The 12,157-nt window shown below is 43.2% G+C and overlaps 1 protein-coding gene across 1 annotated transcript in view; it reads right to left on the minus strand.

The window, feature by feature from the left end:
- The window catches only part of ABCA2 (ATP binding cassette subfamily A member 2), a 569,797-nt gene that overhangs the window by 429,350 nt on the left and 128,290 nt on the right, over positions 1–12,157 (minus strand). The window lies entirely within an intron of this gene.

Raw genomic sequence — 12,157 nt, forward strand, 5'->3', positions numbered from 1 at the left:
GGGCTGGCCCCAGGCCCAGGGAGCCTAGGTTTAGAGGGGCATCCAATGAGCAGAAATAAGTAACTGATTTTTTTTTTTATTTGAGGCCGCTCATTCCTGCTCATTTTCTATATAAATTGTCATTCTCTTCACAAAAGTCCCTACGTCCCCCTCCCCTCTTGTTATCACCCACACCCTCTTTCGCTTCCAGTTTACCATACGAATAGGTGATTCAGGTGAAAGAGGAGAGGTAAATTGGTGTTCAAAGGCCAGTCACTGCCGAGGGGGGACCAGCCAGGACCTTCCCTGTAAACCCAAAAGGGCCTGCGCCCCAAACCACCTCACTAAGGTCAGCATTAAGGAGGAAGATTAGGGGAAAAGAAGGCCAGTAGCACGCTCACCAGTTATTAACTAGCAACAGAGCCTCTACTCTTCCCCCAGACTCACTCCGCGACATCCTAGGCCAGGGATCTGCAGATAAAGTTACTGGTCCCAGCTAGAGCAGCAGCAACGAGTTTTATATTGAAGAATAATAGTTATAAAGTATACAATTACCCTCAGGAAGGTGTCCCCGTGCTAGACAAATAATGTGTACGCCAAACAACCGTGTCAGAAATCACAGCACAAAAGCAGCACCGTGAAGCCAGAAGCGGTTGGTCGGGAACGGGGGTGTGTGGATGGGGGGATAAAAAAAATAAGTACCTTTTCCGACTGCCGCGTCTCTCCTCCGCTTCTCTGCTATGGAAGAAGCTGCAGGAACCACCCAGCACACAGGCTCCCCATAGCCAATCACAACGCTGGATTGGTCTGAGCGCCGTGAATCAGCGCTCAGATCGTGACAGGGAGCCTGTGCATATTACCCACCAGGCTGTCCATTACAGCCCGATGGGGGAACATGCATACTGCGCATGGCTACTTGGCCCGGACAAAACGTTCGGCCAAGCAGTCATGCGAACTTGGTGTGCACGCTCCTCTCCTCCTCCCACCCTGAGCCCCCAGCCCCGCCCAGCCCGCAGCAACCAAAAATAAAACGATAATAACCTTGTCATCATTTAATTTCTTCCCTTTGACGATGCTCCTCCGCCTTGGAGGAGCCGCCACTGCGTGCAGCTGTGCTTTAGTGATGGATACTACTACATACTGTACTTCGAAAAGGCAGAAGGGTACAGGTGGTGGTGGGGAATTAAGGGAGGGTGTATTAGAGGGGCACCACATTTGATTTGCCCCGCAGCTGTTTAAGCAGAGACCGGCCCTGCCTGTGGCTCTCGATTTTAGGGTCGCTAGACCTGGACTCTTTGGAATCCAGGGTTTGGGGGTAGGTGAAGTGTAATGTGTGTGGGCATGGGGTGCAAGAGTCGTAGGACATCATTAGGGAAGGGTTGCTACATACGACACAGCTGGCGTTTCCCTTTAAGGCCTGGACGAGGCAAACACCTGCATCACACATCTGTTAAAAACAAGTGTAAAGAGAAAGGTCACCAAAGAAAGAGAATGACATTTACAATGAATTTCATAACAACAAGGCACATCGAAACTTATATTGAAAAGCACAATAAAATACAGAGGAACAGCAAAGTTAGTCAAGTATTTAACAGCAAATATCATTAAGAATGAGGACGAGTTCTGGTAGGTAACACCAGAGTAAAAAAAAAAAAAGATTTTTTTTTTTTTTAAAAGACGATAAAGCAGGACAAGCAAATCCCCAGCCAAGAGCCGCGAAGGAAGGGCAGGGCCTAGTGCCCCAGCCACGAGCCACGCAGGGACACAGTACAGGACGTAGCTATTGTCACAGTCACGAGCCACGCAGGGACACAGGATGGGGCATAGTGCACGAGCCATGCAGGGACACAGTATAGGGCCTAGTGCCACAGACGCAAGAAACTGGACCTCAGCGAGAAAGCAACTCAAATGAATGAACATATTACGAGAAGGGGAAAGACCTAACAAAACAGCAAATCCCTAATAGCCACATGGAGAGAAACAGAACCACAGCACGAAGCAGCCAAAATTAATAGTTTACAGCAACAAGTGCCTGGTCCAGTGGCGGCTGCCTTCGAACGGTGGGGTGAGAGGTGGCGGGTCGGAATGAAATAAATAAAACGTACCTGCTTTCCCGCCACACGCGTCTCCTAGTCTTTTCTTCTTCCCTGCTGCTTCCTGCAGCCTGCACCGGAAGCACCCATGCATCCCACTCTGGCAGCCATTAACGACACTGCACGATTGGTCTGAGCAGCCTGTTTGGCCACTCAGGCAGTGCCTGGGGAGGCTGGGCATGTTCTCCATGGGGCAGTGCAACTCTGGGAGTGCTCCAAACTTGGATGCAAACATGCCCACATCAGCTCATTCATCTACTCATGGATTCAGTGGTTTCTTTACATCCTCAGATAAAGACGGGTCTAGGCCACAACCAGGAATTCAGACACCAATGAATCACTTGGAGCCCACCCAAGTTCACCAGGACAATACAAAACCAGACCTGGTCATCCAAAGTAAAACAAAGAAAGAGTGAAGACTGGTTGTGTAGGCTTGCAACAAGTATGCCGAAGATAAGTCTGCGATGTCTGGTCCACTACTCTGCAGTGTGTTGAATTAGACATTCTAGAGCTGCACACACCCTCCTCTAGATGGAAGGCCATGTAAATATTGCAGATTCGCCTACAGACCTATCCTAAAGGGGCCTTGGCATTCACCCTCTTGCTGAAGAGCCAAAGCTTTATAGTTTCTGGCTAAGTAGAAGCTCAGCTATCAAGAAGACAAGGAGGAAGCTACGAGAAGAAAAACTACTTGGGCCATAGAAAAGCATTAAATAGGAAATATGGGACACAACATTCAGACTGACTCATGACCAAATTTAAAGGGTTAGCAGCTCTGAGGAGCCATCTCCGGGGATCCTGCAGATTCTAGAAACCAGAAGAACAATCACCCTCATACAATAAGGGCCTAATTTGGGATGTTGTCGGAGCTGCCTTTGACAGATATCCCTGCGGTTTTGGAACCGACCCACCTCGGGTTGGCGGTCCGAAACCGTAATTACGATGCGATCGCATATGGTGCTGTCGCAGACCCCCATTTCCCTAGGTCGGAAATCGGATGCAGCACGAGCTCCCACAAAGAAATGGGAATCACTGTAAATCCCTGCACCATGTGGAAGGCACCTCACAGTGCCTACCACACGGTTTACGGATTTACAGCAGGCACAATAAATACCCCTAGGCCCCAACCAGAGGCTGCGAAAGGGGTCATGTGTCATGGAAATTCGTTTTCCATGACGCATTTCAAAATTGCCGTCCGTATTGGATTATGTGGCGTTCCAACTGGCCGACGGGCTCATTGCGCCCATTGGAAGCCAGTTGGATTGACACGCTGGTTTCAAATCCGACCATCGTCATTGTAATACGGCGGTCGGATTTCAAACCTTGGATGTTGATCGAAGCTTTCCGACCAACATCCAAATTAGGGCCTAAATGTATGGAATGTCCCCTCCAATAAGAAGCTGAAGAAAACGTCTAGATTCCACCTCCTCTGTGCCCAAATGTACGGTATAGTCTCTGGTTAAAGAGCAAATGGTTCGAGGTCCAAAGAGGAAGTTAATCCTTCTTTGGGCCTTACAAAAAGCAGACATGCGTGTTCTTGAGTGCTATTTTACTCTGAACGGAGGACAAAACACGCAGAAAGCATCAGTTTGTGGAAAAATTAAAATGTACTGTCCATGTAAAAGGTAAAACAGAACAGTTCTAGATTGTAAATATCTCGTCTCTACGAATATTAAGGTGAGGATAGGAAAAAGGAAAAAGAAAGCAGCAAAGAAGAGAAATAAATGTCAAAAGGATACAGCCCAATCCAGACAGCAGAGATAGAAAAGTGTCCACTAATTAATCTGTCGGTTCACAACCCCACAAGAATCACGAGACACCCGACCCACATAGAGGTAAAACTAGTGATTATTGGAAGACCTTCAATAGCCAGTGGCAAGACTAGATTCAGGGAACAGAAAGCCGGGTTGGACTTAAAACATACTCTTATGTTTCAACCATTACAAAATAGTCTGAGTAGAGAAGGCCAGGAGCTACCTTCATCATCAAACTAAGATGGGGTTCTTCATGGTCTAAGACAGCAGTTGTTACCTTTTTTACTTCTGTGGACCCACACTCAATCATTACTGGAAACGGGGGCCACCCAATGCGTCAATATTGGATGCCGGGGACCCCCGAAGTAATAGCTATAATTTGGACCTAAAAACAATACACAAAAATACAAAAACAAGCATACACCACATAAATGCTCAAATATTGCGTAATTCACAATCAAATAAAGAAAAAGTTATTTGTGTATACTTTCCAAACTTTGATTAACTTTAATATTATTTGATTTTGTAAAACAATTGTGTATTCCCTGAGGAGGCCCCTTGAGCCCCAGGGGTACTGGAACCACAGATTAAGAACCACTGGGCTTAGATATGAAAGACATACTCCAAAAAGAAGTACCAGCAACACAGTTTGGCAAACTAGACAAAACTAGGAAAAAAAAAAAAAAGAAGAACAGAAAGGTCAAATATCCGGTAATAATGTATAACATTTCGACAAAATTACCTGGCTGCAGAAATGCAGGAGTTTACATTTTTGCCTGGATCCCACACCGAGCAAACATTGTGCGCTCCTAGGCAGCTCTGTGCTTTGAAGTGCAAATATAATTTTTTTTTTAAATCGCGGTTTCTATCCCGCTGTCCATCACATCCTAATTACTGAAATGTGGTCTCAACTGGACGTAGAAGGGTGAGCTATAGAACAATATAAGTACAAACACCATGTCACTGCACAGGGAGCTGTTCGGCTACGCCCAGAACATACTGCTATCACTGTGGTAGTGTCTGTGCCTGGTTTCACTGCGTCGCGCTTGGTGCATCTCTAACAGAAACCCCAATGCAGTGGCAGTTTCTCAGTGCTCCTAGCTCAAATAGCACTGAAAAAATAAAAAATAATATTATATATATATATATATATATATATATATATATATATATATATATATATATACACACACACACACACACACACACACACACACACACACACACACACACACACACTTTTGGAACTGGATTCCAAACATCCGGGGGGTCTAAACACGACGGAGGAACGGTTTACATGTCTTTAAAAAAGAGAATTGATTTTTATCAACTGCAGTGATAAAACCATGCCATAAAAAGACAAAATAAGAGGGACTATCAATTAAAGGTCAGATTTGTAACTTAATCTGTGAGGAAATCACTTGATGTTGTTAGAACATTTAGCAACTATATAAAAGATGTATTTAGACATTTATTATACACAGAGTTAAAAATAACATATGCTGATAGACCTTCCATTTTTTATACACATAAGACTAATTTTATTAGTACCAGAGCACTTTAGACTGAGATAAGCGGGTGAGGTATGCACACAAAACACTTTCATAACATAGCACTTTGCACGAAAAGCACTTTAAACAGTCAACTCAACAATATGTTGGTATGAAATTTGATTAATAACAGACGTGATTAATTGTGCCCGGAATGAATCTGAAGTAATTTGCACTTTATTGCAAGGGCATTTTAATCATGCATTAATAACCTGTACTGTATTCTTGTTACTTAAAGTTTTATTCAACTTGCATTTAAGCATTTTATGGAAACAATAAGTAATTTAATAACTGTTAAAACCAACTCTGTCGCAGCAGTATCGTGAATACGAGGCAAACTGCATAGTCTGTTGTCGATATTTATGACTGTTTGAATGAGCACCTAGCACTTTAAATAGGGTAAAATAGTATTTCAGCGTTTGTCATGTGATCAAGGCCCGCAAGGGCCAAAACGCGTAATGGCGGACTGAAAATAAAAGATTTGCACATTAAAAAAATGGCTGACAAATTAAAAAATAGATTTGTACATATGCTGAGGTCCGTGCCTGTTGGTCTGTTCCAGGGAATGGTGGGCAAGTAGCAGAACACACGCAGAACACACGCAGAACACACACACACCTAATATATATTTATATATGCTCCAAGTTACCCACAGGTTCGGGAAGCGCTCAGGCCACAGTGTACATCCGCATACCAGCAATCACATCTCGGGCAGCCGACGCGTTTCGGAATAATTCCTTCTTCAAAGGCTTAATTTCACAAAATATACAGTGTTTATTTAGACCACACCTTTTATTCAATCAATTGCCTCCTGATAGGCTGCTCAGATGAGCCCTCCCTTGTAGGTATTCTGGGATATGTAGTCCACCATGAAAAAACGGGTTGTGGAATTATTTTAAAAGACCCTCCAATGGGCCCCGAGGCGTGCGTGGTCAATTAAAGGTGCTGTGGCTCCATTCAGAACTGGACGTGATTTCCAGCTCCCTGGCCCGCTGCCATCCATGCGGTGGTGCTATCCCCTTACGGCTGGGTCGCCGAGTGTCAATGAAAGCTCCAAGTTACCCACAGGTTCGGGAAGCACTTGGAGCATATATATATATATATATATATATATATATATATATATATATATATATATATATATATATATATATATATATATATATATATATATATATATATATATATATATATATATATATATATATATATATATATATATATATATATATATATATATATATATATATATATATATATATATATATATATATATATATATATATAAATAAAATTTTCAAAACAAATGGGGCGCTCCGTTCAGCTCCTATCCTGAAAGTCTCAGGGTGATTCGTCAAGCGGGGGCTGAGAAAAAGGGGGGGTCCCAAAACGCGTTTTCCCCATGCATTTTTCCATAGGACCTTTAGTCGCAGCTACAGCCCGAACGGCTGAACAGAATTACGTGAAATTTGGCAGAGAGGTAGCCATAAGGTCAAGGAAGTGCCTTTTGCAGGTCTGGTGTAAATCTGTTCAGTATTTCCTGAGAAAATAGCATTTAAAAGCATATCAATATCTATACGCGCGCACCGTGCGCGCACTGTGTGCGCACCCTGCCGCGCGCAATTCTGATTGGTTGTTAGATGTCGGTAAACATTCGAATCGGTCGAAACCAGGAACTGTCGGCCGCCATTTTGTCTCTCGCAGTCTGAGGGGGTGAAAAACAAAGGTGGAGAACGTGAAAAGGGGGCAGAGGGGACAGTTCCTGACCCCCTAGCCTTGGTCAGGGGGTCACAGAAGGACCCCCAAGGGAGAAAAAAACATTTTTTTTTTTTTTTTTAAATCGCGAGGGGCGCGCACGGCACGCACTGCGAACCGTGGGCGCACGGTGAAAAACAAACAAACAAACAAATACATAACTTAGCATTTAAAAAACCGTACAAAAATTCACGTAAAAAACCATAGGTTTCACACACGTTATAGTTACGAATTAGCATTTAAAAAACCTTGCAAATTCACTTAAAAAACCATAGGTTTCACACATGTTATAGTTAGCTGGACATTTCACTCGTAATAAACCAATGAAATTCCCCCGTTATAGTTAGTGCAGGCAACTATAACTCACGCGACCGCAATCCTCTGCTGAGGACGTCAGATATTACATCACTGATGACATGTGTCTTTCTGAAAAATAAATATTTGTAATATATGTATAGCTAAAGATTAATGGAAGAAGACATGGGTAAATAAGTGTTTAAATACAGTGATGTAATATCTGACGTCATCAGCAGAGGATTGCGGTCGCGTGAGTTATAGTTGCCTGCACTAACTATAACGGGTGAATTTCATTGGTTTTTTACGAGTGAAATGTCCAGCTAACTATAACAACATGTGTGAAACCTATGGTTTTTTCAGTGATTATATATATTATATATATATATATATATATATATATATATATATATATATATATATATATATATATATATATATATATATATATATAGAGAGAGATAGAGATATAGAGAGATATTAGTAATTTTTCAGTGCTGTTTGAGCTAGAAGTACTGAGAAAAAGATAGATAGATAGATAGATATCACCTTCCTTACGCCTCCCTCCAACCCCCACTTATCCACAGAAAAACCAATGGAACCCTAGAAAGACAGACATGGAGTCTTTGTACAAATCACCAAGATATACCTTTATTCTGCAAGAGGTTACGGGTTTCTTAGTTTTAACAAATCATTTTTTGGAGGGGCAGTGGAAGGAATGCTGGCACCCTAGGCATAGTGGCACTTTACCACCCATCCCAGGTTACTGGGATCATATTTGGTGGTTAAGAGGGCAACCCTGTTCCCTTTTGGTGGTGGCACCTATGAATCAGAGTAGCAATGTCTCATTGTACCACATAACTACATAAAGATTACTGTGCCACAGCCGAGCTTTAAGTGCCTGGAACAGGAGTTAAGAACGTTAAGAAACTTCAACTGTTGCCGGTTTGGTAAGTGAAATAGCTCCGAGCTCATTGCTGTGCATCTGACTTTAGTACCAGTTCCTCCTGTTCAGCACTGCTCTATGCATCCCATTTCTAGCATAAACAGCTGCTTGATGGAAGAAATGACCTCGCAAATACAAATAGTGGTCGCTGGTTACGCAGATGGTGCATTTGACAGTGTCGCGATTCCCAAACAAAGTTGTGGAGAGGAGTCAAGGGTGAGACCTGCTGTAGGGATGAATGTCCAGGCGTTCTGCAGATACCTGTGCCAGCCTTCTCATTTAACCGGGTGATATCTGTGCATCTACTGGAGCCGCTCCATGTCTTCAATGTGGTTCACCAACAGGGCTCTGACAGTGCTCCCAAAGTGAGCTCCCACCTGAAGCAAATGTACATCCATTCATGTAACAAATAGCACATCTATGTGGATGGTGTCCTCATCGACAACAGAATGTCTGTTGGCCTTCATGTTGCCTTTGTGGATGCCACTTAAATCCTGGAGCTTGCCACTGCCAGCCCTGTAGCCCGCAGAAGAGAGTTTTGTGTATAGATATGAAGGTCCTACCTCGCAGAGCTCTGCGGAGAACCAAAGAATTCACCAAAAGTGGGTTGACCTCTTTAGCAGCTGTGCTTCCAGATCTGTCCACAGATATTTTAACCTGTTCGAAACTCCGAAATATACAGCCTTGATGCCATCTGTGACCTCCTGTGCTGGGCTAGAAACTGCATGGATCCCACTCAGGATGTCTGGCATTTCTTGTCATACATATTTCTTTGACCAGTTTGTCCCTTCCCTCAGTGCTGAGAGTGGTCTGTAAATATTAGAGACCCCACTTCGGGTGTCTGAAGGGTCTTATGTAACATACATTCCGTTGGCCCTTTATTATCTTTTGGGTAACAGGTCTCCCCCACCTCCATCACTCTGTAGATTAGACCGCAACAATTTACTTACTCGGAACTGAACAAACAGTTATGGATTTTGAAGAGTTTTAGCCTTAGTTTCCCACTAGTGTCCACCAAAACTGAAGACCCACCACCCCTGCACGACCAGGTCCTCGTATTCATATGGTCTTCTGGAGATGCACTGCAGCATCACCCATGAGGGATATCCGATCAGGAAGATCACTTTGGAAGTTGACAATTTCTCCCTGAAGGCTGTGTCCACTCAAAATGTACTGCTGTTGTACCCTGCAGGGAAGACAGGAGTGTACCACCCTGGAGAGGAGGGGTGCTGCCTGACCCCAGAGGAAGAGAGCAAGGACCAGCTTCTGGATCTGGGTGGCAGGAAACCCAAGGAAATGGGCCTTCTCTGGAGCCAATACCCAATTTGCAGTCAGCTTGCTGTGACTTAAATTGGTTTCCTCTGCTTCACCAGAGGGTAAGGTATGCGAACACCAATAATGAACTCTGCCAGTGGAGCAGCTGGAACTTCTACCCTCTTCTGGCTTTGTGGGAGCGTACCCGTTTCCAGGGAACATGCGAGACACAGCACGTTTCCCTTCCACTCTTACAAGAGGGCCCCTTGCTTAGGCAAGATATCCCTACCGTTCCGAATATAATGAGGCTTAAAGTTGATGTAGGATCCAGAGTACAAATTAAAATGTTTGAGTTGTTAGTGGGATTCAGAGCGATAGAATTGCATTAAATATAGTGTATGGTTACACTATATCAAGATGGTAAACAAATTAATAGGCTTTTATGCAAAATCAACATAAGGCTCAGCATAGTTATGGATTTTGATAATTGATCAAATGTTACACATGCGCTGCTGCAATAGCCCATGAAGGACTGTGCCCAATGTGGGGTGCTGTACGTGTTGTGGTGGTCTTGGGAAACAGGTCTGTATTCTACTGGATTCCCTAATAACTCCCAGCACATGAGCCCAGAAGGAGCATGAAACTGAACAGCAAACATAGGGAATATCACACAAGAGGAGTATCACGGAGGAACGCATGCAAATGGGCTAACCACTGGCAGTCACTCAGGGTAGCATTCCAACCCTTTGTTTTTCATTTACTATGCCACACTAGACAAAAAACTGCCTTGTCCAAATCAGAAAGGACCCTACTCCTTATGGGAACAGTCCATCCCGAACTGATAGGTGAGGTGTCCTCCAGAAGGGAACACAAGCAACCCCAGACTGGTTTTGGTCTCGTTAGACCTAGTCAGTGAGGTATAGCTTGGATCCTACGACACAGAGCGCAAGGGACTTGGTCCTGCTCCAATAGGAACAGTCCAAGACTGATTTGCATATGACTGGTTAATCGGAGGTGGCATAGTGGGCAAAAAAAGATGAACTGGGATGGGGCCAGAGTAATTACTGACGGCTGAAATTAATTCAAGCATTCCATCCATCACTTTTTTGTTTACTTCACGGTAAGGAATATGTCAATAGGAGGCAGCCAACTGCATCCTTCCTACCCTGCACCCTAGCAACAAAAGGACTTCCTGGTGCCCCTACATATCCCCTTCAGCTGGATGGCTTCTTGAGCCTTTTATGAAAAAGTGACCAAAACATGGAACAATTAGGAGTTAAAAGACATACACATTCCATTTTTACTATGAATCACCTGGACAAACTGAGTATTGCAACCAGAAGCTAGTGTCATTATATGGAGGTGTGCCAATGTCCAATACAGAATGGCATAGAAACTTATCCTACCCATAAAAGTGATTATAGGTACACCCAGCTATGAAATAGAGGTGTTCCCATTTCAAGTGGCAACATTTCCCACACGTGAAGCCTTCAGGACTTGCAGACAGTAATCTGAAACATGCAATTATTGTGCATCATTATGTTAAACACTGCAAGGAAACCCTGCTCACTGCCATTACACTCACTTTTCCTCAAAAAATGTAGGAAAGAATGAATGTCGTAATAAAATACGTCACTGCTAAAAAGCTTCACGTATATACAAAGAAATCACTGTTGAAGTACATTGTTATTATTAATAGAATTTTAGAGGGAACCAATCCAAGGGAAAAAAAATCTTCAAATAATGAACATGGGTCGTTGGTATCCTTATTTAGCATCAAGCTAGGGGAGAAATTAATTTCCGTCCCTGCTCCAGCCTGAGGCGTGGCAATTTTATGAATTTATTTACCATGTTTTATAGAGCGCATAAATGACCCAAGAGACTGTCAGAGTGCTTCACAGTACATATGAACATGTAATAGTGAAAAATCATAAAATATGAGCAATCGCTCGTATTTTATGATTTTCACTATAATATATATATATATATATATATATAAATATAAATAAATCACTGAAAAATACAGTTTCCAGGGACGTTATAGTTAGGCTCAGATTTCACTTGTACAAAACCATATAAATTCAGCAGTTCTAGTTACAGGAGCGAACTAGAACTTACGCCCCTGCAATGCACTGCTTATCACCTCACATATTATATCACTCATGACATGGTCAGTGAAATCACGGATGACATCACTGATGACCTCATCCAGTGAGTATGTCGGTTTACTAAAAGTTTGTGAGTGTTAAACATATATACACACACACCAAAGTACTACATAAATAAAATAGTATACTTACTATACTACTAATGGGTGATACTATTTCTAACATATTATGTGAGTGGCTGTGTAACACTGTATCTGTGTGTGAGTGGCTGCATGACTCTGCATCTGTGTGCGAGTGGGTGTGTGCATGCTGGTATGGGTGTGTGAGTGGGTGTGCAAGTGGCTGTATGGGTGTATTAGAGGGTGTGTGTGTGCGTGTGTGTGTCTATGGGCGAGTTAGTGGCTGCGTGAGTGGCTGCATAAGT

The sequence above is a fragment of the Triturus cristatus genome, chromosome 1_2 (assembly GCF_964204655.1).
Source record: "Triturus cristatus chromosome 1_2, aTriCri1.1, whole genome shotgun sequence".
In the NCBI taxonomy this organism is placed as follows: domain Eukaryota; kingdom Metazoa; phylum Chordata; class Amphibia; order Caudata; family Salamandridae; genus Triturus; species Triturus cristatus.